The sequence below is a fragment of the Erpetoichthys calabaricus genome, chromosome 10 (genome assembly GCF_900747795.2).
Source record: "Erpetoichthys calabaricus chromosome 10, fErpCal1.3, whole genome shotgun sequence".
Lineage (NCBI taxonomy): Eukaryota > Metazoa > Chordata > Cladistia > Polypteriformes > Polypteridae > Erpetoichthys > Erpetoichthys calabaricus.
The window spans coordinates 4,297,122-4,316,299 of NC_041403.2; the positions used below are offsets into that span (position 1 = coordinate 4,297,122).

General features: G+C 47.7%; 1 protein-coding gene across 1 annotated transcript in view; it reads right to left on the reverse strand.

Annotated features, from left to right (window-relative positions):
• dab1a (DAB adaptor protein 1a) overlaps positions 1 to 15,422 on the reverse strand; it is a 280,483-nt gene extending 265,061 nt beyond the window's left edge. The window contains exon 1 of the mRNA XM_051932968.1: positions 15,283 to 15,422. The gene's annotated coding sequence lies outside the window, so the exon portion shown is untranslated. The remainder of the gene's footprint in view (positions 1 to 15,282) is intronic.
• Between the last annotated feature and the right edge of the window lie 3,756 nt (positions 15,423 to 19,178).

The following is a 19,178-nucleotide window of genomic DNA, read 5'->3' on the forward strand; positions in this document are numbered from 1 at the left end:
TAGCTTATAGTATCGTGTTGGCGCCTTCAGTGGCTGAGTTATTAGGTGGTGCGAGGGATGAGCGGGGCCATTACCTGGCTGGGACACCCTCAGTGTGGAATGACAGCCCACATAGGGAATGATCTCTCCTGGATCACTAGATGGCAGCCCCTCCCCAGATTGCAGCAGCACCCCAGCTTCCCACAGAGCATCTTGGGAATTGGAGTTCTTTGGTTCAGCCCTGTTGGGTTCAATGGGGGTGCTGCAGGGTGCTCCCAGGCCAAGATTATGGGACACCGGAGGTACTCCCAGGTCTGACATGAAAGAAGCTGTCAGAGTCGGTAAGAAGAGCAGAGGGGGCTGTGACAGAGACAGAGAGAGAAGACCACCAAGCAGTGCTGTGTAATACTGTGCTTTGTAACTGTGGCTGTGGTGGGAAACACTTCCTGAAGAGTTTCCCACAATAAAAACAACTCTTGTTTACTGAGACTTGTGTCCGGAGCCTGTTTGTGTCGGGTGTTTGGGGAGCTGGAGTGCCCCCTGGTGGCCACAGTGAGCTTATAGTCTCCGGTTGGCCCCTTAATGGCTGGGTGGTTAGGCGACAATCTAGAAGTGAGGTTTGGACTGGCAGCCTTGCGGTTTAAGATTTGATGCCCCATTTGCCAGGCCACACTGCATGCCACCTAAGCGAGTCACATCACCGCATTTGAAAGCCAAGCTTCCCCGTCCATTTAGTTTCTGACTCGCCTACTGCAGACGCCTTAGGTAATCATCCATCATTCAGAAAGCTGAAACCTTTTTCACTTTTCACATATAAAACTTCATTCATCGATCAACCGCTCACTTTGTAATAATTTGTAGCAGGCAGGCACTCTCATGTGGCCTTGTTCATTGCTGACAACCAACCAATCCTGCTTGAGATGTCTTAGGTGGCCACCAGTGAGGATCACGGATAGGCAGTGGGCACTAAACATTGGCGATGGGGGTTCGTGTCCTGCTCATCAGCCCCAGACCTACAGATACCAGTGAGGGGCAGAGCCTTGAAGCCCACCATCTCCTGTGGTGCTCTGACGTGTAATCATTTGAAGCCATTGGTTAGAGATGGACTTTGATTGTCACCCAGGTGTCGTGGTGTTGGCTCAGGTCTGTCACATGACCTCTGGCCACCATAAGAGCCCAGAGGTGGCACCGTGAGCCAAGTGTTGCCATCTCACTAGTGGTTTCCCCCTCTGGTTCATCTCAAGCCTTTTTCCATTCTCATCCATGAGGGTCACCACCGATCACAGAGCCCCCTGAGGGCCTTAAACTGCATGCAGCAGGCTGATGACAGACTTAAGTTCCATTAATATCATGATGTAGAGACCCCATAAGACCACCAGGTGGCAATTACCTTATATGTCCGGGCAGACAGTGAAGCTGAGACGGCAGGGAGGCTGCAGGCAGAAATGGCAGAGCTTCTTCATTCTGCATCCTTGGGTGTGGCGCCACTTTCAAGGGTGGCAGTACCCACACAGGTGACACCTCCCAAACAGTCATAGCAGACATGGGGCTCAACCAAGGAGTCTACCTAATGGGCTGGCACCTTCATGGCACTCCATCAACACCCGCCACATATGTCCAATGTCTGAGAGGACCCCCAGATTCACCTGAGTATACCTGCAGACAGGCTGGCGCAGCTTCCTTTAAATGCCCCCCTCCCCCACCGCCTCATACGCTGCCCCCTCGGTGACAATCAGATGCGGACATCTCCGTTTTCCTTGTTTTCGACGAGCGTCTCAGCAAACGCCTCCTGCGGCTGAAGTGATTTACATGGCTGGGCTTTGGGGAAAAATCCAATTGCTTTTCATTCACCAAACTGCAAAGCCATAAGGCCAGAAGACAACTTCAAATGAAACAATTGCAGCACTGAATCCTCTAAAGCTTTATCCCAGCATCGGCGCCCGCTCCGCCAGCGCTGATGGAAACGGCGGGGGGCACGGAGGCTGCGGACCGAAATGAGAGTCCCGCCACGTGACTGAGCGTGAAATCACAAAAAGATCTGATTACACGGACGGGCCGCGTTAAAAACTCTCTAAAGGACGCCCCCGAGGACTGGCACACGTGCTGCTCCATACGAGGCGAGTGCCACCAAGGAGTCCCTCGCACATCTGCAGGAAATAATGAAGTGAGTCTCGCACAAGTGACACTAATCAGGAGCAACACGCAACAAGCGCCGCCGATTTAATTACACAAGTGGAAAAAATTCACTCAGTCAATTGATAATTCATAGACAAGCGTGGAGAAGAGAGGCTGCCGAGCGGCTGGCATAAAGTGACCGGCAGAGCCGAGCAAACGGGAAGTCCGGAGATCGGGATTATAAAAGGAAGGGGAGCAGGACCCCGAGAACTGGGTGGAGATTGAGCCCACCTCGTCACATCCCTCCATTTCAGCTCCAGCATATCCAGGTGACGCTCTTCATTTCATTAAGCCATCCCACTTCTGATATCAATATTAGGGTGGGCCTGTCACATTCTACACGTACCCGTTGTCAAACAGGATTAGCTAACTCTGCATCTAAAATCAATAAAAGGACATAAACAGGTAACTCCGGGGGTCTTTCACATTCTACGCCCACCAGTCATGTTGCAGGGAAGTCCTAATAAGTCATCCCACTACTAACACCAATGTAAGGATAGAAACAAGAGAAGCAGGGGGTCTGTCACATTCTACATGTACCAGTTGTCAAACAGGATTAGCTAACCCCCCATCTAAAACCAATAAAAGGACATAAACAGGTAACTCCGGGGGGTCGTTCACAATCTGTGGTTACCAGGTGTCTCACAGAAAAGTCCAAATAAGTCATCCCACTACTGACACCAATATAACAACAGAAACAGGAAAAGCCGGGGGTCTGTCACATTCTACACGTACCAGTTGTCAAACAGGAAAGTCCTAAGAGCTAATCCCACCGCTCATACCAATATAAGGACGGATACAGGAGAAGCAGGGGGTCTGTCACATTCTAGATGTACCAGTTCTCAAACAGGATTAGCTAACCCCACATCTAAAATCAATAAAAGGACATAAACAGGTAACTCCGGGGGTCTTTCACATTCTACGCCCACCAGTAGTGTTGCAGGGAAGTCCTAATAAGTCATCCCACCACTAACACCAATGTAAGGATAGAAACAAGAGAAGCCGGAGGTCTGTCACATTCTACACGTACCAGTTGTCAAACAGGAAAGTCCTAAGAGTTAATCCCACCTCTCACACCAATATAAAGACATAAACTGGAAAAGCCGGGGGTCTGTCACATTCTATATGTACCAGTTGTTTAACAGGATTACCTAACCCCACATCTAAAACCAATAAAAAGACATAAACAGATAACTCAGGGGGTCTTTCACAATCTGTGTTTACCGGCTGTCTCATAGGAAAGTCCTAATAAGTCATCCCACTACGAACACCAATGTAAGGATAGAAACAGGAAAAGCTGTGGGTCTGTTTCATTCTACATGTCCCAGTTGTTTAATAGAATTAGCTAACCCCGCATCTAAAACCAATAAAACGACAAAAACAGGTAACTCCGGGGGTCTGTCACATTCTACATTTACCAGATGTCTAACAGGAAACTACTACTCACTAATCCCAAGGCTGACACCAAGATGAAGACAGAAATAAGAAAAGCAGGGGGCCTGTCATATTTTACATTTGCCAGTTATCTAACGGAAATATCCTATTAGCTAATGTCACGGCGGAAACCATAATAAGGAAATAAATTAAAAAACCAGGAAACCTTCATATTTTACATTTACCAGTTGTCTAACAGAAAGTCCTAATAGGCAATCCCACTACTGACACCAATGTAAAGACATAAATAGACATTAAAAGACCGGGTGTGTCATTGGCTGCGTTTACCAGTTGCCTAACACAAAGTCCTAAGAGCTGATCCCACTTCTCACACCAATATAAGGATGGAAACAGGAAACATTAATCGCTACTCCCCTGACTGACTCCGATATAAGGACAGAATCCGAAAAAGCCAAGGGCCTGTCACATGATATGTCTACCAGTGGTCTGACCAGAAACTTCTACTCTGTAAACCCACTTCTTACATGAATAATAAACCAGAGATGTAGAGAGCCCATGGCAGGACAGAGACATATACAGGTGGGCCACATGCATCGGTCTTGCTAATTAAGCGTACGGGTCTACCTGGACATCGATAAAAATGAATGGATGGAGTCACATCCCAAAATGGCTAAGCACCATTCCATTTTCGATAACACTTTATTTTCATCACCTCCTGGTTTAGTATGCCAATTTAGCTTTTACTGGGGATTATCAGGGGGTCTGGTACTTTAATGGGATTGAGGAGCAGCATTACCAACGGGAAGCGTTCTCCGTATTATGATCACGTATTTGTCCGATGGCATCATCCAAAAAGGTTGATTGATTAGCTGTGATCTGCGTTTAAGCACATTCAGGACTAGCAGGCGGAAACTGAACCAGCATCCTTGGGGTTTACAGTCCACCAGCATAACAGAGTGGGTGGCCGCAGGTTTCTCACCCTGACTTTGTCTGCTGATGTATGCCACTTCTCTCACCGGTGTCATCACGGGCGCATTTGCTTTGCACTCTTATTGGCCTTCAGCTGTTAATCAGGCTAGCTGAGCATCCCGTAATCGCTGAGACTGGAGGGAAATGTTACCATCGTTCTCCTAACTGTTAAATCATAATCCCGCTGGGTAGGTCTACCAGTCAATCCCACTACTGCCACCATTATGATAACAAGAGTCCTTAACTGGGGTTACCAGACCATTAAAACTGAAACTCGTACTTCCTGAGAGCTCATTTTGTGAAGATGTTGATTTATTACAAGTCATGTACCGGCGGGCATAGGGCTGCTGGCACTGAGCTCAGGATGGGACGTTCACCTCACATATGTTGTACGTCTCCTCTGTCCTCATTTATTCTAGTCCTGTAAATTCAGGGTCTGGGAACTGACGAGAGTGAAGGGGGTCACCAGCTGCATGGCGCCATGAGAGCCCTGGGCACCAACTGTTTTCAGCCACCAGCTGTTGAGCAACTTTGCAGCAGCAAACACAAGTGGGAAAATCTATAGACCTGCAAACAAACAGACCAGTGGCACAGGAGGTCAACAAGAAGCGTATCTGCACAGCGACCAGTGGTCCCAGCTGCTTTATCTGCCCTATGTGGCCCTGCATTTGCTCATCAAGCCTATGCCAGGTGTCTCAAAGGCAGACAAGGGACCAGTGGAGTAAGTGGGAGAGCATCCTATGGCATGAAACCCCTAATGAGTCCCCTACCACTAAGGAAGTCCACCCATACAGCACCCTGCATGGGTGACAGAGGTGGATCTTCTACTGAGTCCTGTGACACTGGGCCCATAGTGGCTGAACATGCCCTTGATAACTTAGTTCTAGCCCAGCATGGACATACCATAAGACCACCATGCCCACCCCATACAGCACTTACCATTCCCTCCCCCATGAACTCTCTATGGCCGTGGTAATTTAATTAAAGACCACCATAAACATACCAGGTTCTCAACAAGAATGCACCCACCTTGATGATTCAGTGTTGGCTTCCTAGATGCTTACTGTGTCGATGACAGTCTAGTATTGGCCCACAATCATGCCAATAACACTGTTGTGCTCCACCATGAACAAACGACACCCCATAATAGTCCAGCACTAGTCCACCATATCCAACACAAACCAACACTGAGACCACAATTACCTCAATAACTCAGCGCTGCCCCACTAAAACTATTTATGGCCCACATAGCCCACCACTTCTCCATCATACCTATCATAGCTCACCGCTGCTTTGTTATGACCTAACCAGTCCTCACGAGATGACCGGTGGTCTGCCTTTACCCAGCGCAATCATCCTTACCTACCCAGCACTGATCCACTGTGATATGAATAACGCAGTTCCGGCCCACCATAAACAAAAGACATCCTCTAGCGCCCCCTGCTGGCCCACTGCCAGTCCACTATGTGGAGATTAATCCAACGCTGTGGCTCCATGTCTAGTCATTAAGACTATGCCAGGGGTGTGCCAAGGTCTCCATCCCTGTGACTTATGTTAGGATTGCATGATTTTGCAATTCCTGTGTTGACCCATGGTGCCTCTTGCTCTGAAAGGCGCTATATAATGAAAAGACTGCCCAAGTTCCATATAGGCCAAAGCAGGCAGAATAGTGGGTAGAGCAACAGGCATGCAGATGCAGTGTCCCGATTTTATATTTCACTCCTGGTTGGCGATTTGCACCAGGTACCCTGGTTTGTCTCCCCTTGCCAAAGACATGGATGCCAGGCTAACAGGTGAATCTAAACTGGCCCTTGTGAATGAATGAGGATGTGTGTGTGTTTGTTACCTTTGATGAGCTGGCATTCCATCCAGAGTTTGTTTCTACTTTGTGCCCAAAAGTGCCAGATTCAAAACCACTGAAATAAAACTGCTGTGACAGAGGAGTGTGGCACTGGTTATCAAACTACAGTGGGTGAAAAGCTGGTAGGCATCACAAGAGGAGAACATTTTGGGGCTGAACTTACAATCGGAGTCTGTAATGCAATGCCTGCCATGTTCTAAAGCCCACCAGGATTATCATCAGATTCTTCTAAATGTCTGAGGGCGGAGTCCACAAATCACCCTAGCTCCGCCCTACTACCAAGCCCCTCCCTCCTCCACTTCTTGCTGATGGCCTCTTGGCCTTTCAGTGAAGTCCCCAGTCATGGCAGTCTGTGCAGCACCAAAGGATTGTTGCGTCAGTGGCAGCACAGGATTGATGGCCAGCGTGGCGAGTGGCATCTGTTTAAAGCGCCACAGGCATCTTCATCACATTTTATCTCAGGGGTACTCCAGCTCAGAAAAAGTGAATTGAAGATGCAGATACTGAGAAAAAAGAAAAAACAGGAACAGCTGAAATAATGCCAAGGGTGGCACAACATACAGCTAGTACGTGGCACCCAATAAAGACATTATACAGTGAGATCTGTCAGCAGGAGTGCCACCAGACCTGGCACACTGGCACACTGGTCATGCCCAGCCCATATTCCTCTCTAATATTTCCTTCACTAAAGTTCATCAGCAGCTCTCAATTTCATTAAAAATTTAACTCAGGCTTCTTCCAACACAATGCCCTTTGCAGGCTGCCATGCCGCTATACCACAAAACTATGAGGATTACTGTCCTGGGCACACAAAGGGCAACATCAAGTTGACCCTGCACCCACACATTGGCTTCTAATCCAGGGTTCCAGGTCTTCATTTGGGGTGCCCGCTCTGTGGCCTTTCCATTTGAGACTGGCACAGGCTCCGTCTCCTTACTGGGTGGTTTATGGATACAGAAAGACACGAGCTGGAGAAGAAGTGGCACCATTCCTCCAACAAACCAAACCAAGATGTCACCTTGCCCTCCTCCACCTGCTCTTGCTTCCTATGGCACTAATTATGAAGCGGAAACTGGTCTGGTGCCTACTGGAACAGAATTAGCAGATTTTGCCCAGGAGCGATCATTTACTCGAGCGTTACCATGGTTACTGCCTGTCGTTTCATCCCCATACCATTTGGCCAAACCCAACGTGTTTCTCCTGTGTGCTTAAGCCTGGCACCACAGGGGTGGAGCTGGCATTGGCAATTTGTGCAAAACCGTTGACCTGTGCCACCCTCAAGGAGGCATCTCCATCCTTATGTGTCCCATACTTCACCTTGCTGGACTTTGGGAGGAGAAATTCAAAAAGGTGACCTTGGAGCAGATGGGACCCTAGGCACCTCAGCTGGCACACAAGGGAACTGAAGAAAAATAAAAACATAAAGATGAGCAAAACAGGCTGGCAGTGCCCGCAAATCATGCTTTAAGCATCATGTCCTGCTGAGAAGACCAGAGGCTGGGGTGGTTAGCCCATTTACCCCAATAGTCCTAAGAGGCGCTGGCACAAGCAGGCTGAAGAGGTGACACCATTGATACCACCTTGCCACTAAAGTGCCAAGCAGCTCTTTGACTTTATAGAAGACTGGCATTGTCATTGTCTCTCACATTAATATCAGACAAGGGACCAGTGGAGTAAATGGAAGAGTGTCCTGTGGCATGAAGTACCTCATGTGAGCTGCCAACCACTGAGGTGTTGCCACAGTACAGTGCCCTGTACACCACAGTTTTTGACCTCTCAAAATGAACTGCTGAACGCGGGAGTAAAAAGCTTTTCTACCAAGTACTCTGGCATTGGGCCCACCGTGGCACAACATGAGACCACCATGCTCTTGATAAACTCATAACTTGTCCACAATGAAGTACCAGGCTCTCAGGAGTTGACCGCTGGCCACCCACTTGATAACTGAATCCTGGCACAGCCTTAACATGCCATTCATCTAAAGTCTATCATAAGACCACCCAGCACAGACCTCCATGCCCTTGATAACTCAACTGAAGACCATTATAAACACAACAGGCCCCCTATAGGCCACCTCTGACTTAGCATGAGCCCCCCAGATCCAACTGAGCCCAGACCTGACCCACCATGAGTCCACCATGCCTTGGATTATTCAATGCTGGCTGTGCTCCTACGTGCCCACCTTATTAATGATAACCCAGAACTGAGCCACCATGATGTCATGAACTTAGTTGTGGTCCACCACAAACAAACGATGCCCACTAGTACCCGCTATCAGCCCACCATTAATTTAGCATAACTAATAACAACCCAGCACTGAGGCTACAATTACTCAGCTCTGGCCTTCTAAAGTGAGTGAAGGACCACTTAGTCCACCACTGCCACCTCATGCTCATCATAACTCACTACTTATTTAGTACAAGCTAATCTGTCCTCACCAGATAACCAGTATTCACACATGTCCACCACAGCCACATCATCTTACGACTGCTCCATTGTCAATAAGTGAGTTCTGGACCACCATGAACAAACAAAGCCCATCATGAGCTCAGAGCTGCCAATAATAACTCAGTTTGGGTCGACTATAAATAAACTGCACCTTCTACTGTCCACCTGTTAGCCCACCATAACTCAATGCCACCCTGAAGAACCCACTGATTGTGCCCTCTCAGTTCAGAAGCTCCACTTCCACCCATCAGTGGCTCACTATGCCCCTCATATCATATTGCATGTCCTGCACATTCACCATCAGCCCACCATATCCGGCCCAGAGCTGTCCCACTGTCCCTTAAGCCACATCAAAATGAAACTCTGTGGCACCTCCAAAAGGCTCACCATTAGCCCACCATACTCAGCTCAGGTCCGCACTGCCCCTCCCTTTCGTTATCGCAATTTCACTCTTTACTTTTCCGCACTTTTATCCAAAGTAACTTACAAATCAGACGCCTGCAATGGCAAATGTAGAAGAGGAAGATCAGAAGGAGCCGCGGGCTCTCAGCATTAAGGGTGGGTGGTGCACTTCACTTCATCCACCAGCAGATGGTGCTGTTGTGCAGAAATGAAATGAGCAGCTAACTGGCCTGAAGTCTCCTGAAGCTGCGTACAGCAAACTCAACTCGCTTGTCCCAATCCAAGACTTCCTTTCGGAATCGGTGAAAGTTCCTTTGTGCCTGGTTGCTTGGTGGACCGCTTGGACCCTCAGTGTTTGTTCTGCTGTACCTTTGTTCAGGTAATCACCGGTGTTGCCTTAACTTTTCAGTTCCCCCTTGAGAGCCCGGAGGCTAAGCCCTTTCAAGGGTCCCATTGATTGATTTTTGGTGACACAATTCAGAGGGTGCATAAACTTCGGGTCCTACTGAAGGAGTCCTCACTTAGCATGAATCATGTTCACTACTTGTCTGTTATATCATTTAGCACTTTGAACAAATGTATATTTCCACGTTAGGAGTTGAGTATTGGATCTTGAAATTGTGGCCTTTGGTGGTTGTACCCTACGCAGACATACTGTAGATGTTCACGCCGTGTGATATCTTACAGAAGTACTCAGCAGATATCTCATCATGACTGTTGCTGGTGGGCTAATTCATTGTCAAATGACGAGTCTCACCCTCACCTTCTCACATCTCCTTCCTCTGGCCCCTTCCATGAAGCTCCAATGAGGCCACCAGACTCACATGGGGTCAAAGTCAACACCATCTGCCCTCACTCTGCCCAGTTCCATAACATGAGCTCAGTCTTGAGATTGTCAGCAGATAGCTGCGTACCAAAGCTAATAGATTTAAGCAGAGCAGTGCGCCTCCTAAAGGCCGTGTCACATTATGTGACATTTCCAACGATTTTCACTTGTAGCCTTTAATTTACATAACTTTAGTGAGTCAGAGGAAGTCGGCAGCGCACTCCCATGAAAAACGGTCGTGTAGTGTGACATCCCCAAGTCCACAAGTCACCCCTCTGACAGGTTTGATGTCACCTTCGGTCATAAGGACTGCTCTGACAACTCATGAATACTCATCAGGAAGTACAATTCATGTACTGCAGTGACAAGGAACTAAAAAACAGAGAAACTCGCCTGTCTGATGCCTCGGCAATAGAATGGAACTCGCCGTACCCATTAAGCTTTCGAACACAAAGTCTCCATTAACCGGTATGTTTTTGGATATCACAGACTGTGCTGGGAAGTCGTCACACAGTCGTTAAATTTGACAAGCCCAGAGATTTTCAGTCATTTAAATTGACAAATTCAGTTACAAAATGACTTGGAGTCGTGTAATGTGGCATCCGCTGTGATGCTCATCATCTCTCTGTCTCTCTCTTTTCCACTCCCCTTTATTTAGAATATTCAGATGGAGGCTGGAGCTCCTCCCCCTCTCTCACTCACACCAATGCACCCAACCGCCGACCCTGTGTAAGGCTTCTCAGGTTAGCCCCGCCTCTTCACAAAGCCGCTCTCTTTCAGGCCCCGCCCCTTCATACAGCCCCTCTTTTTCTCTCTCTCTCTCTCTTTTCCACTCCCCTTTATTTAGAATATTCAGATGGAGGCTGGAGCTCCTCCCCCTCTCTCTTTCTCACTCACACCAATGCACCCAACCACCGACCTTGTGTAAGACTTCTCAGGTTAGCCCCGCCTCTTCACAAAGCCGCTCTCTTTCAGGCCCCGCCCCTTCATACAGCCCCTCTTTCTCTCTCTCTCTCTCTCTCTTTTCCAGGTTGCGTTACAAAAACGCTACTGAAGGGCGGGGCCCTAGAAGGTCGAACCCAAATGAGGCAAAGTGTTAGGATGAGGTCATGTGACAGGAATTCTTGCGGGGATTTGTCACAGTAGATGATCGCGTTATCGCCGTCAGCCGCCGCGGCGCGTTTAAGAAATCTGTTTGTACTCGTGGATTGCTGCGTTCATTTTGAAAGACGCAAGAGAAGAGAAGAGAAGAGAAGAGAAGAGAAGAGAAGAGACTCGTACATAGAAACCCTTCCGATAATACAAGGCGAGTGATGCTTCACTGTTTATAGCCCATCACATTCTTCGAGAGTCATCCGGTCCTCGGTTCAAATCTGTGCTGTTCGCTTCAGAGGCTTAGGCCTCTGATCTGTTATCTGTTGAACCAGCCGCCTGCCCCTGAACGCTTTTCTCGATCTTATGCTTGATTAATAGCGGTAAGCCCCTGATCTTGTTGTCCACCATACACGACATAGCCCCTGAGTGATGTTACACCGTATACTGTACATAAGATGCGGGCAAAACTCCACGTGGACCCCCACCCCCTCCATTTGTTCTCCGCGTAAGACTCACAGAGGGGAGCTAAGACCCTTGATACCTGCACATCTTAGAAACGCCCCTGCTTCAAATCGCTGTGTGCTTCGAAGTTCTCCTGTTGATGGTAAGGGGATCGAGAAATTCGAGCGCATCGATTTCTTGTTTTGTTTGTAAGGCGGCATGGTGCCGCAGTGGTAGCGCTGCTGCCTCGCAGTTGGGAGACCCGGGTTCACTTCCCGGGTCCTCCCTGCGTGGGTTTCCTCCGGGTACTCCGGTTTCCCTCCAAAGACATGTAGGTCAGGTGCATTGGCGATCCTAAATAGTCCCTAGTGTGTGTGTGTGCGCCTTGCGGTGGGCTGGCACGCTGCGCGGGGTTCGTTTCCAGCCTTGCGCCCTGTGTTGACAGGGATTGGCTCCAGCAGACCCCTCGTGACCCTGTAGTTAGGATATAGCGGGTTGGATAATGGATGGATTTCTAAGGCGGTTAGCGGAATAAGAGCAGGGAGTTGGTTATGTTTATTTATTTGAGCTCCTTCGTTAGTTTATGCATTGTATTGTTTTGTTTATTTATTTATTTCACATTGTTTTATTTTGGTCTTTAATAATCCATTTAAGAGAAAAGGAAGGGCCAACCATCTTGTTCCATAAATAAAGGCAATTGGTGAGTTCGAGCAGTGACCCAACGTGAAGCCCCCCCCCCATCCAAGCGCCATTGTCCTTTAAAGCCAATAAGTTTCACGCCTTTTCGATTCCGCTCCCAGTTCCTATTATAGTTTCCATTTGCTTTGTGGAGATGCCATTGATTGCCTGAAATCCCCGAAAGCTCCCCAGTCCCTCCAGAGTGCCTCAGCTGTCAGGGTCAAGATGGCACTAAACTCAACGGTCGACCTTGCAATGCCAACGAGCGACAAGATAATGAAGATTAAATGGCTCATCGTCACATCATTATCGTGGCAGCGTGCTGGAAAAAGTCTGAACGCGTTCATCGTACAGGACGGGGTGGTCGTCCATTCGTCAGGAAAGGGACACGAAACAGCGAGATGAGACTAACTAAACGATAATAAGAATAAAAACAACACTAATCATAATAATAATGGCGGCACGGTGGCGCAGTGGGTAGCGCTGCTGCCTCGCAGTTGGGAGACCTGGGGACCCGGGTTCGCTTCCCGGGTCCTCCCTGCGTGGAGTTTGCACGTTCTCCCCGTGTCTGCGTGGGTTTCCTCCCACAGTCCAAAGACATGCAGGTTAGGTGGTTTGGCGATTCTAAATTGGCCCTAGTGTGTGCTTGGTGTGTGGGTGTGTTTGTGTGTGTCCTGCGGTGGGTTGGCACCCTGCCCAGGATTGTTTCCTGCCTTGTGCCCTGTGTTGGCTGGGATTGGCTCCAGCAGACCCCCGTGACCCTGTGTTTGGATTCAGCGGGTTGGAAAATGGATGGGTGGATGGATAATAATAATAACACTAATAATAATAAATATTAATAATAACAATAATAATAATGCTCCAGCTTCCCCGCGACCCTGCCCAGGACATAGCAGGTTTAGAAAAAATAGATCATTATTATTATTAGCATCATCATCATCATAAAATAAAAGTAGCGTCTTGTACTTCCAGGCTGGGAACTGAGTCAGCCTGAGGTTGGCCCTCCGCTCACAGATGCGGCCATTACCATCTGCCGTTGACCGAGGAGAAGAAAGACAAACGGGCACCTGCCTACCTCCGGCTGTCTCGAGTCACCAATGACCTTCAGTTCATGTGCCAGATGGGCACGGCGCCTGCCATCAACGATCCAGAAACAAGTCAGCACGGCGAGTGCCAGTCCAGTGTCCACCAAACGGGTCGCATCACGCATCGGTGACCACCGGCCAGGGTGCACATTTCAGAACTTGTGATTGACCAGTAAAGTTCTCCATTAGGAAAGGCGCTATATTAAAGATCAAATCTGTGCCCCACCACATCTGCTAGGACTCTGAACAAACTCCCACACCTGCCGGAGCTCATAACGTAGAAATGCGGCCGCTATCGGAGTGCAGCGGTATATAAAGGCGCACTATAAAATCGTAAACCTGTCAGTTTAGTCTCCATGTGCCCTCCGACATAAGTTACTTTATCCGCTAGTAGCAGACATTTGAAATATGAATGTTGTTTTTTTGCTTTGCAAGTCGCTTTGTATAAACTCCATCCCATAAACGTTGCAGAACTGAAAAACCACGCGTGCGCGTTCGCGACCCACGTATTGTTTCCGTCTGAATATTTAGGAAAGACATTCCACACGTAAGGTGCTATATTAAAAATATGACTGTGTTGTGACTGTACAGTATTTGAAAGGGTCGTTCCACGTCACGAAAGGGGCTCTATTAACAAGTGTCCGTGTGGTGTGACTGTATTCGTCTGTAACGAAAGGCGCTATATTAAAAAAATTAATATGCCGTGACTGCATGTGGAAGAGTCATTCTCCGCGAAAGGCGCTATATTCAAAGAGCCTGATTTGCTTACACTGGCAACTGTGCGGTCACCCGGCCCTCCCGGTGATATAGCGCCCTCGCGTGTTCCTTTGTGGTACAGACGTGAATCTGCGGCGCTCGCATCCTTATACACGGTGCTCGCTCAGGCTCAGCAAACACGAGACGACCTCGAGTCCGTGTTATAAGTGACATATAGCGCCCGCTACACGGGTGTTGCTCGCCTGCCTCACGCAAGGTGGAGCGGAGCGTAACGCGCTCGCGTGTCTCTTTACCAGGTAACCCCGGCGGCGACGGTGGCCTCTTGTCAGCTTTTGACGCGTCTGTCCCTGCGTAGTCCCCGGGAATATCTGCGGGGCGCTCAGCCTTCTCGTAGCGCACACGCCTGTCTGCCCCTCCGCAGTCCAGTCACGTACTGCACAACCTGTGGCCAGTTGACGGAAACGGAGCTGATTAAAATGGACGAGGACGCGAACGGACCGCGGCAATGCGAAAGCTCGACGCGATCGGCGTTACGATGAAAGTTTCCCGTCGGCGTCGCACGTTGCATCGCTTAATTTCGGCGCATTTCCTAATTGTGCCCGCATCTCCACAAACCCCGCAAGACGAGCGCACTCGGCTGCTGGACACGCGCGCGGGTGTAACAGGTTCCGCACAGGATTTTTTTTTCTTTTTTTTTTGTTACTATCATATATTTTATTCTATTTGATTTAATTAAATTTAAATACTTGTTCTGCGTTTAAACCGCAATCCAGGCGTGAGCCCACCGGAAAAATGAGATAACGTGGCAATTAATCAGGGATGAATCTCACAAGCCGATCGGATGAAACCCTCAAATGCGGCTTACTGGCGGCTTCCCAGCTCACCCAGTACATCTCGTCTGCCCACCAACGCTGCATATTCCAAGCGCATCACGGGGGGCAGTCGGACCGACCCTGTCAACGCAGGCGGCGACTGATGAGCTACAAGGTCTGTGCCCCCATCTCCTATCCGCTATGCACAACACATCCCGGGTGCTATTCTACAAGAATGATGCCCCCCCCATCCCGACCTCAACAGCATCCCGGGGGAAGGTGGGGGCTTCTAAGCCAGCCATAGTGGCAATGACACACGGACACTGAACTGCCCCGGGGTCCCCCGCATCACAGCACCTCAAGAGAGAACAGAATGAATCCAATAAATAAATGCGTTACCTGTCCTAGGGGACAGACCCCCAGCAAGTCCTCCGGCCAGTCCCTGCCACTCCCGAACGGCTGCTAAATCCCTGAAATCCGTGACAGAAAATCCAAGGCGGCTCCGTGAAGAGCTCCGCGTCAGACGGCGAGCAGAGCGGCAATAGCGGCGGCAGCGAGCGGGCAGGCCAGAGCGTTCAGAGCGCCTACATCACTACCACAATCCTCCTAATAGGAGGACCACCACCGCCCCCCAATGACAGCCTGCACGGGCACGAGCAGCGGAAAGGCTTCACTGCATTGGACACTTCTGGCTGCCGAGATTTACGATGGGGGCGGGAGGTGGGGGTGCACAAGGTGGTTAACGTACTTCATTCGCGAGGCGGTGGGGGTGGGAGAAAAGCACACAATAAACGTAGAAAACCCCCGTTTAACAGCACGGCGACCACCTGAAACTCGATTCGGCACGACTGAAACCACCGGGGAGCGGCGACGAGGCGCAGCCAGTGGGCTTTCATTCCAAACGAGTCGTTGATCAGATGGCAGTGCGCGTCCTAATTAATGGGACTGCAAATTCAACGGGGTCGCGTCCGCTTCATGGATTTGCAGTGTGCGTCACTGAAACGACCAACAAACATGACCCCCCCCCCCCCCCCCCCCCCCATGGGGACAAAAATTAACCCAAATATCAAACACCACCGCAACCAGGGGCGTCATCTTCAAAGACCTACCGGAGGTCAGGAGGCGCTCAACGCGAGAAAGAAAGGAAATTGAACCCGGGGCCGCGCAAAGCCACTGGGCCTCAGAAGGGGATGAGAACTGGTGGAGCGGCCGGGAGGAGGACACGCCTGTAGGCTCTTTCTTTCTTTCTTTCTTTCTTTCTTTCTTTCTTTCTTTCTTTCTTTCTTTTTAAATAAGGTTTAAAATATTTCTTTATTTCTTATATAGCGTCTTTCATATTGGGCCCTGTTATGGATCATCTTGCTTTCTTTCTTTCTTTTTATATAATACCTTTCACGTTAAATGAAGTTTTTTTTTTTTTTTAATTTTCTTGATTTTATTGTAATCATTCCATACAAATAGATCAATTTTTACAAAAACTAAAGTTTTTAAATCATTTGTGTACATCTTTCTTATATTATACATTACCTTTCATTTTGGGCCCCGTTACGGCTCAGCACTTTCTCTCTTTATTTATTTTTCTTATATAGTGCCTTTCACATTAAATCATTTTTAGATCGATGTCCTCCTTAAATTATATGGTACCTTTTATATTCGACCCTGTTGTGGATCTTTCTTTCTTTCTTTCTTTCTTTCTTTCTTTCTTTCTTTCTTTCTTCTAGTGCCTTTCATTTTAATAAGGTTTAAAATATTTGTTTATTTCTTATATTATATAGCGTCTTTCATATTGGGCCCTGTTATGGATCTTCTTGCTTTCTTTCTTTCTTTCTTTTTATATAATACCTTTCACGTTAAAAAAAGTTTTTTTTTTTTTAATTTTCTTGATTTTATTGTAATTATTCCATACAAATAGATCAATTTTTACAAAAACTAAAGTTTTTAAATCATTTGTGTGCATCTTTCTTATATTATACAGTACCTTTCATTTTGGGCCCCGTTACAGCTCAGCACTTTCTCTCTTTATATATTTTTCTTATATAGTGCCTTTCATATTAAATCATTTTTAGATCGTTTTGTGTCCTCCTTAAATTATATGGTGCCTTTTATATTCGACCCTGTTGTGGATCTTCTTTCTTTCTTTCTTTCTTTCTTTCTTTCTTTCTTTCTTTCTTTCTTTCTTTCTTTAACAACCTGAAGCTTTGCGGCTTTATATAGTGCCTTTCCAACACTGTTTCCCCTTATAATGTATCAGTGGCAGGTGAAGTAACTGACTCAGGGTCACACTGGAAATCAGTGCAGGATGTAAACCTGCAACGTGTGACTCAATATAGCGTCAGAATTCCAAGACACCTTATAAATAAAAGCGACAAAAGGTGAAGCGGCTCCTTGTGGTGGGGATGTGAACTGCATCGGCGCTCTTCATTTTAAAACTATTTTTTTCTCCAGATGTATACGCGGGGTGGACGTGCTAGGACTGACGGACTCCATTACAGGTAGAGGATCCAGTTTAATTAACACGTGGCAGTCCTAATTCTGGTGTGATTTGCTGCATTTCGGATTAACCAACGCTTGTCCAGGTTGGCGCTGCGATTAGCGCCCGTAGCCATTCAGTGTCAAGAAAGCGGGTTCAGAATCCGAGCCGAGTTCTGTCTTCATGCCCATCTGATCTGAGGTTGGTTGTGCCTCGCTGCCATCCTAGAACTGGACTAGGCGAGTTCAGAGAGTGGGTGAAGTGCCTCCGAATATCATGAGCACCATCGCAGTAGAGTGGAGATGTTGTAAAAAGTAGGCATCCCAGAGTGTGAGAAATAGTGAGAGGGTGCCCGTTTATATACCTCAGGGAGTGTTTATCACGTGACATTCCAATTTAGGGTCCGAAGGGGGTCTCCTCCGTCATTCACAAGTAATTTCGGCCTCCCCAACTCTTTTTCCTGACGCACCGACTTTGCGCCCCGCATTGCAGACGATTTGCTTTGTGTAAGAACAGCGCCACCTGACGGTATCGGATTACAAAAGATGTCCACAGGAAGATCCCACGTGGAGATGGTCGCGTTTACTTCGACTGAATGGACAGCGTAGCCCTCAGACGTACAAGTGACGGACCACCACATCTGACAGACTGAAGCCGCAACGTGTGGTGCGGGCGCGCGTGTCAAGCACTTTGAAGATCGGCGGCCAATCATCGAGCACTGTCGCAGTTAGAGCCACCGCAAAGACACACGAGTGACAACCGAGCGAGGCCCCCGGCCCTAAGAGTGGTGGGGGTTCGGTGGGCTTGACCGTGCAGCGCTAACGTGGGGTTCTTTAGTACTAACGGGACACCTTGCGTTTAGCCTCTGGATGGGCTGAGTGATCGTGAGGTGGAGGGGGGCTACTGGTTCACGTGACCTCGCATGTACCTTCTGCCTATTATATAGCGCCTTTCTATTTCGCTGTCAATCTGTCTATTAGTAGAAACAGTAACCGTTATATAGTGACTTTAAGAGCTAAATATTGGATGTAGTACCTTTCATATCTATCTACTGTACCTGTTAGTATAGTACTAGTATTAGTAATAAGTAGTAAAATAAAAGTTTTATAGTGCCTGTGAGATCTTTCTGTTCTATACAGTGCCATTCACATTTATTTATCTATTAGAACTAGAAGTAATAGTTATGTATTATTTTCATATCTATCTGTTAATAGTACTAACTACTATATATTGCCTTTCACACCTATCTATTATATATAATGTCTTTCATATCTATATATCATCTGGTAGTTTTACTATCTACCTATTATATAGTGCCTTTCTGTCGATCTATCTGTCTGTAGTGGTAATAGTTATGTAGGACGTTTAACATCTACTGTATCTATAGTAGTAATAGTTAGATATATAGTGCCTTCACATCTCTGTCAGCTAGTTGTAGAAGTAATACACCGCCATTAAGATCTGTCTCACAATCATATATAGCATCTTTCATATCTAACTATGAATTGGGAGTTTTACTTTCTACTCATTATATTGTGCCTTTCTTTCTATCTGATAGTAGTAGAAGTAATAATATAAGTAGTTATATTGTGCCTTTCAGATCCACGTTGTTTATATCCATCCATCCATCCATTTTCCAACCCGCTGAATCCGAACACAGGGTCACGGGGGTCTGCTGGAGCCAATCCCAGCCAACACAGGATGCAAGGCAGGAACCAATCCCGGGCAGGGTGCCAACCCACCGCAGACGTTGTTTATAGCAGTAAAAATTTCTAATAGTTTAAAAATTTTAAAAGTTATCTATCTATCTATCTATCTATCTATC